Source organism: Equus caballus, unplaced genomic scaffold (assembly GCF_041296265.1).
Source record: "Equus caballus isolate H_3958 breed thoroughbred unplaced genomic scaffold, TB-T2T haplotype1-0000035, whole genome shotgun sequence".
Classification (NCBI taxonomy): Eukaryota; Metazoa; Chordata; class Mammalia; order Perissodactyla; family Equidae; genus Equus; species Equus caballus.
In genome coordinates this window covers 121,592-141,088 of record NW_027221806.1, presented here as the reverse complement: position 1 = coordinate 141,088, position 19,497 = coordinate 121,592, and the positions used below count along the sequence as shown (strand labels likewise).

Here is a 19,497-nt window from a genome sequence, read left to right as displayed (position 1 = left end):
GGTGAGTGCTGCATTCCTGTTAAGAATGCTTATTTATTTGCCATAGTCTTGTGGGTCCTGTGGACACAAGCCCATTGGCTTTCAGAGCTAGGTGTTTTGGGAGTCTGTCTGTTTGGTGAGAGTCTTAAAATTTGGAGCACTAGATGTGGAGGTCAAACCCTTTGCTTCTCAGGGAGAAGGTGGAGTTGGGGATTCCCTTCTGACTGTATGGCATTGTGGCAGGGGTGGGGATTATGATGAGAGTGTGTCTCAGCCTTTCCTACCTGTTTCAACCTGGGTATTTTTGCATTTGTCCCGTGTGTACGAGTCGCTAGTCTAGTTTCTGGATCTCTTTCAGAGAGAATGCTCCAAGTGTAGCTGTACATTTGGTGTGTCTGTGGGAAGAGGGGAGCTCAAGATCCTCCTATATCATCATCTTGGTCAACACTTGGGGGAGAAAAAAAAACAATTTTACAGTTTTATTTTAAGTTAGCCTAAGCAAAACTGTTAGAAGCAACTATTAGGACTATATATATATATATTTTTTTTTTCCACTGACATAGCCAAGTAAAAAGTCACTTGGATTGTCAACTAGTTTAATTTTAATCTGCATCTCTTTAGTGGACATTTGTACTCACTGGCAGCCAAGCATCTGAGCCCCTTATCTATGTGTGGGGGTATTTCCTACCTTATGAGTTTTGGTGATAGGCACAGACCACCTCCCTATGTGGAATCTTGGGGAAAAAACCCAGACATTTGTTTCACTATGCTTTGCAGCTAGCAAATAGGCATGTGACCTAAGCTGAGACTTAGATGCTCTTGTCCTGTACTTTGAATTAGAAGCTAGTAACACAAAGAAGTAGGGACTACAGAGCTTCTATTGTAGTTGGAAGCAGTTGCAAGAGCTGCAGCAGGATTGAATTTTAATGCCAGTGATGCCAGGGGGTGGTGTTCACTGTCCAGGAGTGGAACTGGTGCAGTCAGTGGTGTTTAGTGTTCACCAGTGCTGGCAGTGGTGTTCTTAGGAGGCTAATTATGGCTTGATTTTGACTATGATGCCACAGCTCCCTAGACTTCCTTGTTCTTGCCAGGTGCCAAACGTGCTTCCTCAGCCTTGTTGACATGTTTGTTGGTTACCTGATTTTCTTTTAATAAATTTATTTTCTGTTTAAATTAACCAAAGGAGCTTTCAATTTCTTGTAACTTAAGAATCCTAACTGATGCAGTTTTCTTTTCTAGTGCAGGTAATTGAGAGTGACTATATTTGGTAAAACATTTAGACATATAGTACTATTTAGTAGCATTGGTTGCCTTAATAATAATTTAAAATGTTCTTTTTATGAAATTGCCTTTGACTTATACGTTAGGATCTTTTTTCACTTTCACTGTGGTCTAGTATTAGTAGGCTAATCTAGCAATTGGTCTTGAAATCCTAATTAATTTTTCCTTAGGCACATAGGAATAGGGATTATGGAGTACGTAGAATTTGGTGAGAGCCCTAAGAGCGTCCTGGATAATGGAAAATCAGCCTGGAGTAAAATCACTTGATTTATACATATATGAAGACTGTGTTTAGGCTTTGGCTAGTCCCTAATTCTATTGATCTTTATAATGTGGGAACTTCTTATAGAATTGATTTTTCTTCCTACTGTCTCTGTAATCTGGATTGTTTAATACTGCTGGCTCTGTCATACTTCTTATATTTCAGGACTTTGAAAAGTCACTTTGCTTTCTCTTTTTTTGAGGAAGATTAGCTCTGAGCTAACTGCTGCCAATCCTCCTCTTTTTGCTGAGGAAGACTGGCCCTGAGCTAACATCTGTGCACATCTTCCTCTACTTTATACGTGGGACGCCTCCCACGGCATGGCTTGCCAGGCGGTTCCATGTCCAACCCTGGGATCCGAACCGGTGAAACCCAGGCTGCCAAAGCGGAATACGCACACTTAACTGCTGCACCACCGGTCCAGCCCCCACTTTGCTTTCTTTGCCTTAAGTTTTAAAATGATGGAGAATAAACTAATCTCTAATGTCCTCTCTAGCCTTAGCGTTTGATGGGTCAATGAAATGTGATTTATTTCCTTTTTCTTTTCTAAAGTTTGAATGCCAGCAGTGCACTTATGCTGCGTGGATCTGGGCAGATCAAATTCTTTGCTCAGTGAACTCAAAATGGTCAATTAAGACATAGCTATTTGGAAGTATGTTAAAGTACAAGTTCAGTAAGTACCAAAGTCTGGGGGTATTCAGTAACTGTCATTCATGTAGTTTATGAAAATCATTTGGAAAATGAACAGCTTTGTATATTCACAGTTGAAATTCTTGGAAGACAGTATAATATCTGGTTGAAAACTTCAAAACCAAAATGCTTAGGTTTCAGTCTGGCTCTACCATTTATTAGCAGTGTGACCTTGGGCAAGTTACTTAACCTCTCTGCATCTTAGTTTCTTCATCAGTAAAATGGGGATAAAAATAGAACCTACCTTACAGAGTTCCTGTGAAGATTAAATGAGTTTGTACACGTAAAGTATCTGAAGTGTCTAGAAAGGTGCAAGACATATGGTACTCATCATTAGCAATTATTATTTTCATGTTATTATATAATCTCATGTAGCTAAAATACATTTTGTCATTTTACTTATAATTCTTGTATAAATCTTGAATTTGAGATCATAGTTTCATGTATATCCAAAAGATTTATTGTGCATATCCGCTTATCTTGTCATGAATGTTTTATGGCATTCTACTATTATTAATAGAGCAAATAATTTATAACCATTAAATATTGCACTATCATGGGATTCGTTGCAGTGTTTGGCACAGAGATCATAGTTGTGAAGCACATCCATAAAAGCTAGCTGTGTTTTAAAGAAGTTATGAGATTTCAAGTATGCATAGCTGATATAGTAATGTAACTGAATTGCTCTAATAATAAACTTAACATTTCTTTCAATCCTATATAGATTTTGGTCCTTTCTCTACTTCCTGTTGATAGAAGTAGAATATTGAAATACAAGGAAAATTAAAATGGCAGCATTGACCAAGAATAGTGCTATCATATGAGAATGTTTCAGTGGTACCTCCTTGCCAATGCATTGATTTCTCATTGCTTATCTTGATTTTATAATTCAGATGTATTTTATGCTTCATTATTAATGATAGGTGTAGAGTCTTTCTTATTAGCTCTTGGATTTTCTATCTAAGAAAATTTTGTGAAACAGTATATACTATAACATTTGAGAACATTTTCATAGTTTCTTTTCATAAAATAGCATAATTATCACTATACTTTTAGATTTTAATTCCAAATCTTTAATTCAACTAAAATGACATCATTTTATTTTATTTATGTATTTATTTTGGTGAGGAAGATTGGCCCTGAGCTAATATCTGGTTCCCATCTTCCTCTTTTTGCTTGAGGAACATTGTCCCTGAGCTAACATCTGTGCCAATCTTCCTCTATTTTGTATGTGGGATGCTGCCACAGCATGGCATGATGAGCAGTGTGTAGGGCCGTGCCTGGGATCTGAACCCAGGAACCCTGGGCCACCAAGGTGGAGCATGTGAACTTAACCAGTTTGCCACCAGGCTGGCTCAACAATCATTTTAGAGACCATTTCTTTAATCATTGTGTTTTTTATCCTGTTTCCTTTTTCAGGACCAGGGTTCTGATCAAGCAGGAAAGGAGAAAGCAAAAGGTAAAGAGAATATGTTTATTTGTGTTAGCTTTATGAAAAAAGTGATCTTCTAAAGCATTTTTCCAAGGGTAATAACTAAGTGAAATTGGAAGACTCTCTTCCTTTAGCCTTCTCAACCTTGTAGATAGGTTGATAACCAACCATTTTGCTTAGGCAGAGACTTAAGGACCTTGTTGATTCTTGTTGTCATTCTAGTTCCAAGATGTATCCCAAGTCTGATAACTTCTCACTACCTATACTATTAGCACCCTGATTCAAATCGTCATCATTTATTGCCTAGAGTAGTATAATGGCCTTATAACCTACCACCTTTTTTTGTTTTTTAATTACATTGATCATTACACAGTAAAGTTGAGCACGTATGTACATTACAGCTCAGCAGTATATATCTGAGTGAAACTCTTCCACTTGTGAACTTTGAGACATGTACAAGCTTGTTTGGATATTGTTGTTGTTAAGTAGCAAACAAAAAAAAGAGAGAGAAGGAGGAGAAAGAGAGAAAGAAGGACGGGGAGGAGGAAGGAAAGGGGACCACCCAAATGTCCATTAGCAGTAAAATGGTTAAGCAAATAGTGGCATACCCAAGTAATGATGGAGCAGTGAAAATGTTTCAACTACGCGTAATTAGTGTGGATGAATCTCAAAAACATAAAGTTGGATAAAGAAAGCAACTCACAGAAGAATACAAGCAGTAAGATTCCGTGTACAAAAAGTTCCAAAACAGAACAAATATGTTCGAAGGTAGTAAAATTTAAAGAAAAGCAAGGGAGTGATTATTATGAAAGCAGGATAGTTGTTAACTCAGTGAATTGATGCTTCATTGTAAATTTAACTTGTATTTCCTTGATTACTAATGAGACTGACTATCTTGTCATTCAGGTTTCCTCTTTTGTCAGGTACTTTTCCAAGTAGTTTTTTCATTTTTTATTTGAGTTGTTTGTCTTTTTCTTATTGTGTCTATGTATTTAGGAATTATTTGTCAGGTATATTTGTCCTTTGGCTTTTAATTTTAGTTTTTCAATCCTGTCTTTGAAGAAAAGTTCTTAATTTTAATGTAATTGAATTTATCACTGTTTTTCTGCTTTATCTTTTACTCCTTTGTAGTCTGTGACACAGTGGTTAGTATGATCTTTTAAAGGCACAAATCAGAATTTATCATTCCCCAGCTTAAAAGCCTCAATTGCTTTTCATTGCTCTTAGAATGAAATCTGATTTTACCAAAGTCTAAAAGAACCAGAAGGATCTGCACCCTGCCTGCCTCTCTGACCTTGTTTCTTACTACTTGTCCTATTCATTTTATTTCAGCCACACTGACCTTCTTTCTGCCACTGTTCTTTGTCTGGAATAGTCTCCCTCGAGATATTTGCATGTCTGGCTTGTCAACATTTGAGTCTCAGCAAAAGTATGTCCTCTTAGATTGGCCTTCTCTGATCACTACATCTAAATAGCTCCCTGCCCTCCAAATGCTGTCTCTCCTTTACCCTCTTTAATTTGTCACTCTTTCATAATCCTATATTTTCTTAGAAATTTGTTTATTCTGTCCCCCCATTAAAATATCTTCATGAGAAGAAGGATTTTACCACGTTTGTTCATTTTCTATCTCCTGTGCCTTGAACTCTCTCTAGCAATAACATAGACACTCAATAATAAATAAACTATGAATGAAGGCTGTCCCAAGACTGTTTTTAAAAAGTAATCTAACTCTATCTGGATCATTCTTTTGAATATTTGTCAGAAAGGGAAAGACACATGGCTCTTCCCAAGGTGTTGATCTCTAATCGTGTCACTTTTCTCTTCTTTGAAAATTTCATACCTTCCTTTACCTCCCCAAACCTCTCTTTCCCAACACTATTCTTTATCCCTTCATGCTCGTTAAATGACCTTGTATCATAGTTCAGAGGAAATAGAAGCTATCAGATGAGAATTATCTCAAATTTCTACCACCAGTTCTATAAACCACCTTCCTTCTTCATCCATCTTCTCTTTCCCTCCTCTAACTACAGAAGTAATTCCCTCTGATCAAAGGAAGGTCTCTCTGTCTGTGATCTGGATTCCATTTACTTCCGCTTTCCATTGATATTTACACATACTGAATTTTCTCCTATTAGACAAGTAAAGGTGTCTCTGGGTCCTTTCTCTTTCCTGCTATGCCCTTTCACTCTCATCTCCCATTTGTTCCTTGGTCCACTTCACTGTACAGCTCTTACTAGTGTCAAAATTGAACTTTATAAATCATACAGACAGAAAATCAATAAGGAAATATTGGTCTTAAATGACACATTAGACCAGATGGACTTACTAGATATATGCAGAGCGTTCTATCCCAAAACAGCAGAATACACATCTTTTCAAGTCGGTCGGAACATTTTCCAGGATAGAGCATATGTTAGGCCACAAAACAAGTCTCAGTAAATTGAAGAAGATTGAAATCATATTAAACATCTTTTCTGAGCACCATGGTATGAGACTAGAAATCAACTACAAGAAGAAAACTGGAAATAACAAAACATGGAGTCTAAACAACATGCTGCTTAACAACCAGTGTGTCATTGAAGAAATCAAAGAGCAAGTAAATGATACATGTCTACCTAAGGAAGTAAGAAAAATCTCAGATAAACAGTCTAATCTTACAACTAAAGGAACTAGAAAAGGAAGAACGAACAAAACCCAAAATTAGTAGAAGGAAGGAAATCGTAAAGATCAGAGCAGAAATAAATAGAAACTGAAAAAATACCATAGAAAAGATCAATGAAACTAAGAGCTGGTTCTTTGAAAAGGTAATTGATAAACCTTTAGCCAGACTCATCTAGAAAAAAAAAGAGGCCCCAAATACGTAAAATCAGAAATGAAAGAGAAGTTATGTCTGACACCTCAGAAATGCAAATATCATGATATTACTATGAACAATTAGATGCCAGCAAATTATACAACCTAAAAGAAATAGATAAATTCCTAGAAACATACAGTCTTCTAAGACTGAATCAGGAAGAAATAGAACATCTGAACAGACTGATTACTAATAATAAATTGCCTCAGTAGTCAAAAATCTCCCAAGAAACAGAAGTCTAGGACCAGATGGTTCCACAGGTGAATTCTGCCAAACATTTAAAGAATTAATACCTGTCCTTCTCAAACTATTTCAAAAAATTGAAGAGGGAGGAATGCTTCCAAACTCATTCTATGAGGCCAACATTACCCTGATACCAAAACCAGACAAAGACACTACAAAAAGAGAAAATTATAGGCCAATATCCCTGATGAATGTAGATGCAAAAATCCTCAGCAAAATATTAGCAGACTAAAATCAACAATACATTAAAAGGATCATACACCATGATTAAGTGGGATTTTTTCCTAGGCATGCAAGGATGGTCAGTATGCACACGTTAGTCATTGTGATATGCCACATAAACAAAGCAAAGAATAAAAATTGTATGATTATCTCAATAGATGCAGAAATAGCTTTTGACAAAATTCAACATCCATTTATGATAAAAATTCTCAACAACGTGGGTATAGAGAGAACCTACCTCAACATAGTAAAGGCTGTATGTGACAAACCCACAGCTAATATCATATTCGATGGTGTAAAGCTGAAAGCATTTCTTCTAAGATCAGAAACAAGACAAGGATGCCCACTCTCACTACTTTTATTATATTGGAAGTCCTAACACAGCAATTAGTAGGAAAAATAAAAGCCAGCCTGATTGGAAAGGAATAAGTAAAACTGTCACTGTTTACTGATGACATGATACTTTATACTAAATATATATATATACTTTTTATTTTATATATATTGTTTATATATATATACACACACACACTAAAAACTCCACCAAAAATTATTAGGATAAATGAATTCAGTGAAGTTTCAGGATACAAAATTAATATACAGAAATCTGTTGGGTTTCTATACACTAATAACGATCTATCAGAAAGAGAAATTAAGAAAACCCTCCCAGGACAATTGCATCAAAAACAATAAAATACATAGGAATAAATTTAACCAAGGAGAAGAAAGACCTATACTCTGAAAGCTATAAGACATGGATGAAAGAAACCGAAGACAAATAAATGGAAAGATGTATGTGCTCACGAATTAATACTGTTAAAATGTCCGTACTACCCAAAGCAATCTACAGATTCAATGCAACCCCTATGAAAATACCATTGGTATTTTTCACAAAACTAGAACAAATAATCCTAAAATTTGTATAGAACCACAAAAGACCCAAAATAGCCAAGCAATCTTGAGAGAGAAGAAAGCTGGAGGTATCACATTTCCAGATGTCAAACTGTACTACAAAGCTATAATAATCAAAACATTATGATACTGGCACAAAAACAAATGCAGAGATAATGTAACAGAATAGAAAGCCCAGAAATAAACCCACAAATATATCGTCAATTAATCTACAACAAAGGAGGCAAGAATATTCAGTGGGGAAAAGACAGCTGTTTCAATAAATGATATTCGGAAGACTGGACAGCTCTAGGCAAAAGAATGAAACTGGACTACTTTCTTTCGGTATGTGTAAAAATACACTCAAAATGGATTAAAGACTTAAACGTAAGACCTGAAACCATAAAACTCCTAGAAGAAAACTTAGGCAGTAAACTGTTTGACATCAGTCTTAATAATTTTTTGGATCTGTCTCCTCAGGCAAGGGCAACAAAAGCAAAGATAAACAAATGAGACTACGTCACACTAAAAAGCTTTTACACAGCAAAGGAAACCATCAGCAAAATGAAAAGGCAATCTACCAAATGGGAGAATATACTTGCAAATGATATATCTGATAAAGGGTTAATGTCCAAAATGTATAAAGAGCTCATACAACTCAATATCAAAAAAATAATTCAATAAAAAAATGAGAGGAACTGAATAGACATTTTTCCAAAGACATTTACAGATGCCCAACAGACATGTAAAAAGATGCTCAACATCACTAATCCTAAGGGAAATGCAAATCAAAACCATCAAAAGACAATAAATGTCAAGTGTTAGTGAGGATGTGGAGAAAAGGGAGCCCTCGCGCACTTTTGGTGGGAATGTATACTGTTGCAGCTACTATGGAGAACAGTATGGAAGCTTCTAAAAACATTAAAAACTAACATATGACCCAGCAGTTTGACTTCTGGGTATTACCTGAAGAAAACAAAAACACTAATTTGAAAAGAAATATGCACCCTTATGTTCATTGCAGCATTATTTGCAATAGCCGAGATGTGGAAGCAGCCTAAGTGTCCATCGGTGGATATATTGGTAAAGAAGATGTGGCATATATTTATTCAGTGGAATATTAGCCGTAAAAAAGAATGAAATCTTGTCATTTGTAGCAACATGGATGGATATAGAGGGTGTTATTCCAAGTGAAATATGTCAGACAGAGAAAGATAAATATCATCTGATTTCACTTATATGTGGAATCTAAAAAACAAAACAAATGAACAAACAAAACAGAAACAGACTCATAGACACAGAGAACAGGCTGGTCATTGCCAGTGGTGAAGCTGGTGGTAGGTTGGGCAAAATAGGTGAAGGGGATTAAGAAGTACAAACTTTCAGTTATAAAGTAAATAAACCATGGGGGTATAATATACAATGTAGGGAATATAGTCAATAATATTATAATGACTTTGGTGACAGATTGTTGGTAGAATCATTGTAGTGATTATTTCGTAATGTGTGTAAATGTCAAATCACTACGTGTACACCTGAAACTAACATAATGTTCTATGTTAACTAAAATTCAATAAAAAAATTTGAACTTTATGTTATTCAATTCCAAAGATATTTTTCATATACTTTAATGTGTCATCATCTGCTTTTCCATAACCTTCATCTTTTTTGTTTTGGTGATACAAACTTTATTTAGCACTTCATGAAGTGAACAGTCTTCTTTCAGAGAACTGCTGCCCGTTCCCTTCATCTTGAAACAAGCTCTTCCCTTGCTTCCTTTGACACGTTCTTAAGATTTTATTTGTCTCCCTGGCTGCTCCTTTTAAATGTCTATTTTCAATTTAAAATTTGATTGTCTTCTGGAAGTTTTCTATTTATCTTCTAATTATTTTTTACTTGTCTCTACCAAATGAGACTTGTTAAAAAAAGTTGAGCCTAACAACAAAAAATCAAACAACCCAGTCAAAAGATGGGCCGAGGACATGAACAGACATTTCTCCAAAGAAGATATACGGATGGCCAATAGACATGAAAAGATGCTCATCATCACTCATCATCAGGGAAATGGAAATCAAAACTACACTAAGATATCACCTTACACCTGTCAGAATGGCAAAAATAACCAAAACAAAAAGTGACAAATGTTGGAGAGTTTGTGGAGAAAAAGGAACCCTCATACACTGTTGGAGGGAATGCAAACTGGTGCAGCCACTATGGAAAACAGTACGGAGATTATTCAAAAAATTAAAAATAGAAATACCTTATGAACCAGCCATCCCATTACTGGGTATCTATCCAAAGAGCTTGAAGTCAGCAATTCCAAAAGTCCCATGCACCCCTATGTTCATCACAGCATTATTTACAATAGCCAAGATGTGGAAGCAACCTAAGTGCCCATCAACTGATGGTTGGATAAAGAAGATATGGTATATATATGTATACACACACACACACACACGCGCGCGCGCGCGCAATGGAATACTACTCAGCCATAAAGATGGATAAAATCGTCCCATTCACAACAACATGGATGGACCTTGAGGGTATTATGTGAAATTAAATAAGCCAGATAGAGAAAGACGAACTCTGTATGACTCCACTGATAGGTGGAAGTTAAACATATAGACAAAGAGAACTGATTGGTGGTTACCAGGGGAAAGGGGGGGTGAGGGGAGTGCACAAAGGGTGAAGTGGTGCACCTACAACATGACTAACAATAATGTGCAACTGAAATTTCACAAGGTTGTAAACTATCATAATCTTAATAAAAAGTTAAAATACCACACAAAAAATATTTAGAAATAAACTTGATATCCTATAATATGAAATATGTCACCAAAAGCCATTGGAAGTCATAACTATACATATAACATATTTTAAATATTTTATCAATCTGTCTTTTATACTCATGCTTTAGTACATTTTTTACTAAATAAAGATTTGCTTGTCTTAGATATCCCCATAGGAATTGTATGTGGAGGTCTAACTGTCCTAACAACTTTGATAATGTGCTAAAAAGATTGGAAATGTGTTTTGAATTTATTGTTTATTTGATATCAAATAATAAAATAGTGAAATTGTCTGCAAAAGTTACCCCCCCAAAAAAAGTTGAGCCTAACCTTGTCAGGTAAATTAGTTACATACCTTTGTTCTCTCTAGGAAAAGAAAGATCAGAGGTTATCATGATGGATAGATTATGAGGGTTCAACCTCTTCAGCCGTGTCCCCTGGAGTAAAGGCTTGCTCCCTTCATACACAGTGTTTGTACTGTTCTTCTTCATTCCTGGAACATTATCTTCCCACACTCTGGCTAACTCTGACTCATCCATCTATCTTAGAAAAAAGTCATTTTCTAAGAAAGCTTCCCTCTCCTCCTGCCCTCCCTCTGCCAACTCTCCCCACATCTACCTGTAGTTTACATACTCCTGATGCTCAGTTGTAATTGTTTGTGTCATTCTCTTTCTGATTATGGTCTTATCCTTCACAGAGTACAGTGCCTTAGGAAATAATATCTTAATTCCAAGACGCTGTCAATTATATGATCCAGAGTCATGTTTTTCAAAGGGGAAAAATATTTACATCCTGAAGGTTCTGTCATTTCATTGCTGACCATAGTGTGATCTTTTTAAAGAAGCCCCAATGTGGAGCTGCACATCACTCAAACGAAACACTTTTTTATCTGTGGTTAAGTTTGCATAAAAATGCAGCATTTACTTTTTTGCTTGATAGCTGGCAAGTCTCTTACAGTTCTTATGTTTTTTAGAATCTTAAAAGTCTATTATTAATATTCTGAAATATTAATGTGATAAAACCTTAACTTCTTGGAAAAATGATACTTCCTCTTGCATTAAATTTTTTACCATCTTGGACTTTTTTCACTTTTTATATCTCACATTTATAATCACGTTTATGCCATTGTGTTATGAGTTATATAGTGAAGAAGATGTTTTCACAATTTGTTATAGTGTCTAATACATAATAGTTGCTCAATAAACAAATTTTGAACAAATGCCTTTGAACTTCTTAAATTAAGGATGTAATCTGAGAGAAAAAGAATGAAAATAAGAATAATTCTGCTCAATCAGAAATAAATACTGAATGAAAAATGATAATTATTTACAAGTCTGGTATAAAAGAAAATCTAGGAGTCATGGGGAGATAACAGAATTAAGTTAGCTTTGGCTGCAGATAAGTTCTCACATAGCTTCTTTTTGTTTTTCTCTTCTCATTTCAGTTGACTTTTATTGGCACACAGCTATGCGTATCTTTAGGCTTTTTATATCTGTGGTATAGCATACTTTGCAGAAAAACAAGTTTTTAGCCTATCGCATTTGTTTTATCAGGTTTTTAAAAACGTTCCACATTCAGATAATTTTTTTTAATCTTTTGATACCTGGGAATGGCTTTATACAGTTCTGTTTTAAAGGCATTACGCTTAACAAAAGAAAGATTATAAGAAGCTGTAATTTAGAGTCTTTGGGCAAACTACAAGTTATCATGATTCATTTTAATTTACATGTAAACATGTAAAGGAGGTGTCACAGAAATATAAAAAATATCAAGTCAATTATTTAATAGCATTATTGCTTTTTATTATTGATGATTCTGCCTGAAACTATATGGTTGCTAGAAGAACTTTTTATTTTTAATTTTTTTAGGAATATTTTGAAAAGAAAAGGTTAAAATCAAAAATGAAATTACGGGGAGTTTTATCCCCTGTCAAAAATTCTGCTGTCAGTTTAGACCTCCTTAACCTGTATATGGTAAATCAGATATCTTGCCAGAAGAAAAGACCTGGTAAGTCAGCCTCTCCAGTAACATTTTGTTTTGAGTCTGATGTGATCATAATGTTTAGTTTTCCAATAATTTTGTAATTTTAGAACTCAAAGGATGTGGAAAGTAATTTTAAAACTTGATTGCCCTCTTAAATTAGAAGCTTTGTTAGTCTCTGCTTAAAATGTTTTATTGTTTAATCCATTTATTTTTTTTTAGGTGGTGTGTTATATAAAATTAATTTTATAAGGTATGGTTAAACTTATAGCGTTGTTTCAATTATTATGTTATTTTGTCTAGGCAGATAGTTACCAAAGTTTGGCTAAAGAGCAGGGAATAAATATCTTTACTGTCTTATCCTATTTGGAGAATTTGTTTGAAAGGAAGAGCTGAACAAGTTTTTGCCTCAATGATTAGTTTCCTATCTCATAACTTGAATTCCTTAGACATTCTTGGGATGTTAACTATAGTAGTCTAATACTTCAAAATAAAGTTCATTTTGGCCTGCACTTTGATTCTTCAAGTAAATAAAAAGTTTAATCAGAGTATTTTTTTCTCTCTCAAGGAAACTTGTGTCTGATATTTAATTTTTAAAACAAGTGCTAAAATGAGAGCTTAAGAACTGAGTTCATAAAAAGGGATTGAAATTGATCACAGTATTGTTAGTGTCTCCTCTTTTCCTTTCTGTGCTATTTTTGTTTCTCCACAGATGACAGTTGTCACAAGTAAATGTAGTCACACTTTAGTAGAAGTAAATACATTATTAATAAACTTTAGGAATAAAAGTTTCTGTTGTAAATATATTTGCTATATTTAGTTCTTTTTCTTCATTTGTGTAATAGTGTTATCAGCTGTTGTCACCATGTCTTACATTAGATCCTCGGATCTTATTCATCATTTTGCTGAAAGTTAGTACCCTTTTCCCAACCTTTCCCTATCCCCCAGTCGCCAGATCCTGGCAACCACTTTTCTATTCTCTGTTTCTATGAGTTTGACTTTTTTTTTTTTTTTAGATTCCACATGTAAGTGATACCATGCAGTATTTGTCTTTCTCAGTCTGGCTCATTTCACTTAGCATAATGCCTTCTAGCTCCGTCCATGTTGTCACACATGGCAGGATTTCATTCTTTCTCATGGCTCAGGAATATTCCATTGTATATATACACACACACATATACACACCACACCATCTTTATCCATTCATCCATTGATGGACGCTGAGGTTGTTTCCATATTTTGGCTCTGTGAATTATGCTGCTGTGAACTTGGGAGTGCAGATATCTCTTTGAGATCTTGTTTTCATTTTATTTGGATATATACCCAGAAGTGAGATTGCTGAATCATATGATAGTTCTATTTTTAATTTTTTGAGGAACCTCTATATTGTTCTCCATAGAGCTTGCCCCAATTTACATTCCCACCAACCATGCACAAGGGTTCCCTTTTGTCCACATCCTTGCAAACACTTCTTACCTCTTGTCTTTTTTTTTTTTTTACTTTTTGTGAGGAAGATTGGCCCTCAGCTAATATCTGTTGCCAATCTTCTTCTTTTTCTTTCTTTCTCTCCCCAAAGCCCCAGTACATAGTTGTATATCCTAGTTGCAGGTCATTCTAGTTTTTCTATGTTGGATGCTGCCACAGCATGGCTAGATGAGCAGTATATAGCTCTGTGCACAGGGTCTGGACTGGCGGACCCTGGGCCACTGAACTGGAGCACACAAACAACTATTCGGCCACGTGGTCAGCCCCCTCTCTTGTCTTTTCGATGATAGTCATTCTAACAGGTGTGAGGTGATGTCTCATTGTGGTTTTGAATGCATTCCCCTGAGGATTAGTGATGTTGAACACCTTTTCATGTACCTGTTGCTCAGTTGTATGTCGTCTTTGGAAAAATGTCTGTTCAGAGGGTCCTCTGCTCATTTTTTAATCGATTCTTGTTTTTTGATATTGAGTTGTATGAGCTCTTTATGTATTTTGAATATTAATCCCTTATCAGACAATATGATTTGCAGGTATTTTCTCCCATTCTTTAGATTGCATTTTCATTTTGTTGGTGGTTTCCTTTGCTATACAGAAGCTTTTTGGTTTGATGTAGGACCAGTTGTTTATTTTTGCTTTTATTCCTTTTACTTTTGGTGTCAAATCCAGAAAATCATCATGAAGACTGATGTCACGGAGCTTATTCCTTATGTTTTCTTCTAGGAGTTTTATGGTTTCAGGTCTTGTATTTAAGTCTTTAATCCATTTTGAGTTGACTTTTGTGTATGGTGTAAGATAGGGTTCCAGTTTAATTCTTTTACATGTGGCTGTCCAGTGATGTATTTAACTTTATATATTTCCTTTCTCCCTCACTCTGTTTTCATTCATACATTGAACATATGTTTTTTGAGTACTTACCCTAAGTATTGTATTGGATTCTGGATGTAGAACAGAAAATAACAGGGGCAGGACATGCTGCTGTAGGGGAGGAAGAGAATTCCTCTATCTCTTGTAGGTTCTTCTGGCTGGGCTATGAATTAAATTGACATGAGACAGAATAAAAGGAGAAAATCAAACAAAGCTTTGTAACATGTATCATGGGAAAAATCCAGGAAAACTGGTTAACTCCCAGACTGGCTAAGGTTGTCATCTTAAATACCGTCTTTGGCTAAAGACAAAGGAGCATGTTGGGGGTGGGAGGGAGTCAGTTATGGGAGATTACCAGAAAAGGACAGTAAACAAGAGAAAGGTTATTATGCGGATTTAAGTCCTTGCCTTCTGCCTTGATAGGAGTTTCTGGACATAAGGACATCCCCCCTCTTCCTGGTACAGAGAGGGAGTTACCTTTACAAATGGAGATTTCCCTTACAAATGTAAATGTGTTTTACAGAGGGTAGCTTCTACTTTTCAGAGCTTCTCGCCTGTCTGCAGTTTCTTAAAAGTAATCAGCCCCAAATAATCCTCATGCCAAAGAGACACATTTTGGGGTGGCCAATTCTGATCCCCCACACTACCAAAAAATAAGGCACCTTGGCATATTGAATATTTTGAGCTGAGGAATTTGAGGAAGCAGCATGTGCAGGAAGGATTTTCATGTGAGAGGTGCCCTCGCTATACCCCAAGAAAAGGAACGTTGTTATCTCCAACGCAGAGGGAACACCGAGAGGACTCTAATGAACAGACCTTGCTGTTTCCCTCAGTTTACTACACTTAGCTGATACCCCTTTTTGTCCTGTCCCATTTCCCCAGGACTTTCCGCTCTTCATCAAACCTAGCTTAAAAATGCTCAGGTTTAACCACTTTGGGTCTTCATTTCCTTACAAAGTTTTCCACATAAAACTTATATTAAATAAATTTGTATGCTTTTTCTCTTGTTAATCTGTCTTTTGTTACAGGCCCCCAGCTGATAATTTAGAAGGGTAGAGAGAAAAGATTTTTCCTCCTCTACCAAAGCAAGATTTTATTAGTTAGGACTCATGACTGCAAATTACAGAAACTTGAAAAATATATATTTACTTACTTACTTAATGTTGTGGACTGAATGTTTGTGTGCCCCCAAAATTCATATGTTGATGTGATATTAGGAGGTTGGGCCTTTAGGAGGTGATTGGGTCAGGAGAGTGGACCCTGATGAATGGAATTAGTGCACTTGTAAAAGAGACCCCAGAGAGTTCTCTCACCTCTACCACTGTGTGAGGACACAGGGAGAAGACAGCTGTCTGTGAACCAGGAAGCGAGCCCTCACCAGACAGCGAATCTGCCAGCACTTTGATCTTGGACTGCCCAGCCTCCAAACTGAGAAATAAATTTCTATTTTGTATAGTTCACCCAGTCTATGGTAGTCCGTTACAGCAGCCTGAACGGACTAAGACACTTAACTGAAAGGAAGGGTAGTGGTGCCTCTGGACCTCAGAGACTGCTTGAGTCAGGAAATTGAATACTACCAAGATTCTTTTTCACTTCAGATACTAGTTTTATTCTCTCAGACTGTCTTCATCAATGAAGCTTAAAATGTGACATTAAAAAACTAACATTGACAACTAGAAGCTATGTACCAGGGGGCTTTGGGGAGAAAAAGGAAAAATAAAATCCAAAAAAACCCCACTATGAACTGACATTGCTCATCTCTCCAATTTCACCACCAGGGAAATACTGAGAGCTGCTTCTCTGATTCTGAATTTTTTAATTCCGCTGGAAGGAGGTTGCCTTGCTCTGCTGGTGTCAGGTCTCAGCGCTGGAACAATTACTTATAACCAGAGGGGTGTAATACCATTATTGAGTGGCAGGTGGTTGCCACTAAACCAATTATTTTTTCCAGGGAAGCAGGGTTATATAAGAAGATAGAAGCTCTCCACTGCAACTCTGTAGTTTGTGCATGTGTAAAAAGCATTTCCTGGAAAAGGATCATAATTAAAAGTACTAAGCGGTCAAAATAGTTATATCGTCTATAAGGAGAGACAAGGCTGCTGCATCTAAAGTTTAAAAATCTAGTGAGGGAGATAGAGTTAATCAAGTACAGTAAACTATGGTAGGTGCTATAATAGAGAACATATGTAGTGCTATGGGAAAGTGTAATATAGCAACTGATACAGTCTAGGGGTTAGGGGAGTTTTGAAGGAATCAAAAAATAAAGCAAAATTTCGGGGCTGGCCCCGTGGCCGAGTGGTTAAGTTCGCGCGCTCCGCTGCAGGCAGCCCAGTGTTTCGTTAGTTCGAATCCTGGGCGCGGACATGACACTGCTCATCAGACCACGCTGAGGCAGCGTCCCACATGCCACAACTAGAAGAACCCACAATGAAGAATACACAACTATGTACTGGGGGGCTTTGGGGAGAAAAAGGAAAAAATAAAATCTTTAAAAAAAAAATAAATAAATAAATAAAGCAAAATTTGTAGGGCCCCTTTCATGAGGAGAATGTAAGATGATGAAGAAAAAGATGATTTGAATTATCTGTGATAGTTGCTAGTACTGTAATGTCTTCTATCATGTATAGAATATAGGTGGTTTTAGTAAATATCTAAGATGTACATTTACTTAATGACCATGGTATATCAACCAGTGCTTTTAAAAGATTTTATTATTCATTCTTAATTTTTAATTGCAACTTTTTCATTATAGAAACTGTGAGAAAACCGATCATGTGAATATGAATAGAGACATAAAAATGCCCCTGAGAAAACATGATTTAGAACTTCCAATGTCGCCTCATCTTGTCCCGTCTAACCTCTGCATTGATGATATGGAAAACAAGTAGGTTTTAGCTAGGTTGCATATTATTAGGTATTTGAAAGAGTCATTATCAACTCTGTTTTATTCATTGGAAAATGTATAAAGGGATTATCCTAGCTCCAGTTTTTGTTTGTTTGACTGTTAGCAGTATTATTAAACTATTAAGACCTTAGTCAATGAACTAATATCCATGCTAAGTGTTCTTTGGATGCATAGTTTGACTTTCCTTATCATAAAAATCTCTCTCTAGTAATAATGTAATTTTTATAAAACACAGTAATATTATAACCCTGGAATGATTTACTTAAGAGTTCCATATGTTTTCATATTTGTATAGAACAGTATGAATTTTAAATATTTATAAAAGATAATCAATTTTATTGCCACCTATGTGTTTAACTGTTACATTTTCTTTTCATTAGTTTACACTATCAAAGACAAGGCAGCAAGGAAGAACTTGGCCCAGTTAAGGTGAGAGTTAAACAAAAATTTTTTTAAGTTATTTTAACAATTGTGACATGCCACTGTTACCCAACCAGGTTCATTTTTGCCCGCCGCCCAGAAAGCCAAACACTGAGATGACGAGATAGCAGCAGAGAGAGGGTTTACTCACAAGGTAGCCATGTGAGGAAGCGAGCTCATGAGCCTGAAATTTGCTTCCCCGAAAAGAGAGACTCAGGGATATATATGGGCCGGGGTCAGCGTGGTCTGACATGTGGAGAGAGGTGATTGGAGGTGAGGAGAGGTGAGGTAATGATGAGCTGCACAAGCGTAGTCAGACTTGATGCCTCTTCACAGGACCCATGTTCACAAAATGGCGACATCAGCATGATCTGAGGGGAGAGTTTTTAGCCCCTTCAAGTCACCTGTCGGACATCTCCGTGGGCCCAGTTGATGAGTTGGTGGTCTCAACTGGCCTGAAGTGGACAAGGAGTTCCAATTCCTGAAAAACAGCTCACACACGCATTACCATGGTGATGCAGGCACCAGGAAGATGTTACCTATAGGAGCCTAGCGGGAGTCAGCATATTGCCTAAACAGCACAATTAACAATGAGTGGGTTAAACAGCTAAAAGCTATAATCAGTAATTGCAAAAGGGAAAAAAACTTTAATTCCTAGCTACTTAATCATCAGTGGCTCACTTTCTGCCAGTTTCACCATCAAGTGATATAAATTTTTTGAGAATCAGAGAAAATTAGTTATCCTTTAAAAAAATTTTTAGTCTTTAAAATTGTTCTTTTAGAAGTTTTTAATGTAAGAAACCTATACCTTAAGAATATTTTAACAATTGCTTATGAGAAACCCTTTGGAGTTCTGGTAATGTAGACTAGGCCTTTGTGTGCAAAGCATTTGATTCTGCCTGTCACTGAAGAGCTGCAAAGGATAATTCATTTGGGGAGTTCTCCTTTGGGTTCATGTGATCATTGAGCGATTCATGTTTTCAAACGTGGTGACCCGACTGTTTTATTTTATATCAAATTGTGATTTTCAATATTCATGTTGATCCCAAGATTATTTTTCTTTCAAAGTATATTTCAAATAATTATTTTTTAGCAAATAAGACTTTAATCAATTAGAAAACACATAGATTGTGATTAAAGCTTGAAATGTGAAAGTCCAATGCCATATTATTAATTATTCTTTCCTTTGAATAGCCAAAG

The 19,497-nt window shown here is 36.0% G+C and overlaps 1 non-coding gene across 1 annotated transcript in view; it reads left to right on the top strand.

The window, feature by feature from the left end:
• LOC106780879 (regulator of DNA class I crossover intermediates 1) overlaps positions 1-19,497 on the top strand; it is a 76,339-nt gene that overhangs the window by 13,500 nt on the left and 43,342 nt on the right. Inside the window, exons 2-5 of the transcript XR_011435125.1 lie at positions 3,632-3,671; positions 12,512-12,650; positions 17,725-17,856; positions 18,258-18,306. This is a non-coding gene — a transcript (regulator of DNA class I crossover intermediates 1). The remainder of the gene's footprint in view (positions 1-3,631; positions 3,672-12,511; positions 12,651-17,724; positions 17,857-18,257; positions 18,307-19,497) is intronic.